The sequence below is a fragment of the Apteryx rowi genome, unplaced genomic scaffold (genome assembly GCF_003343035.1).
Source record: "Apteryx rowi isolate R43461 unplaced genomic scaffold, aptRow1 scaffold_52, whole genome shotgun sequence".
Classification (NCBI taxonomy): domain Eukaryota; kingdom Metazoa; phylum Chordata; class Aves; order Apterygiformes; family Apterygidae; genus Apteryx; species Apteryx rowi.
In genome coordinates, this window is record NW_020450783.1 from 792377 (window position 1) to 792744 (window position 368).

At 51.8% G+C, this 368-nt stretch overlaps 1 protein-coding gene across 3 annotated transcripts in view; it reads left to right on the plus strand.

Annotated features, from left to right (window-relative positions):
* ZMIZ1 (zinc finger MIZ-type containing 1) overlaps nt 1–368 on the plus strand; it is a 170070-nt gene that overhangs the window by 74322 nt on the left and 95380 nt on the right. The window lies entirely within an intron of this gene.

Consider the following 368-nt stretch of genomic DNA (forward strand, 5'->3'; position numbering starts at 1 on the left):
GCCCGCTGCCGCTGCCGCTGCCGCCGCCGCCGAGCCGCCGCCGCCGCGGCCCTGCCGCCCGCTGATTAGCATGGCTCGTTTGATGGATTTAGTCAACAGCATTCAGCAAACAGGGGAGGGGGAAACAAGTGTACGAGGTTTTSCCAATCTAAAGACTTTTCAGCCTCAGTGCCCTTAATGGTTTGTTATGCAGGCTCGAACAAGTGTTGCTTCCAATTAATTGATTGAGGGGATTTATTTTAGTATTTTGGCTGGATGCCAGAGACAGAGGCTTTGTTCTAGTGTTTTAAGCACCACCCCTCCTTGCAAGTTTGAAATGTGAGCTGCCTGGGTTTTTTTTTCCTCCTCTCTCTCTCTCTCTCTCTCTC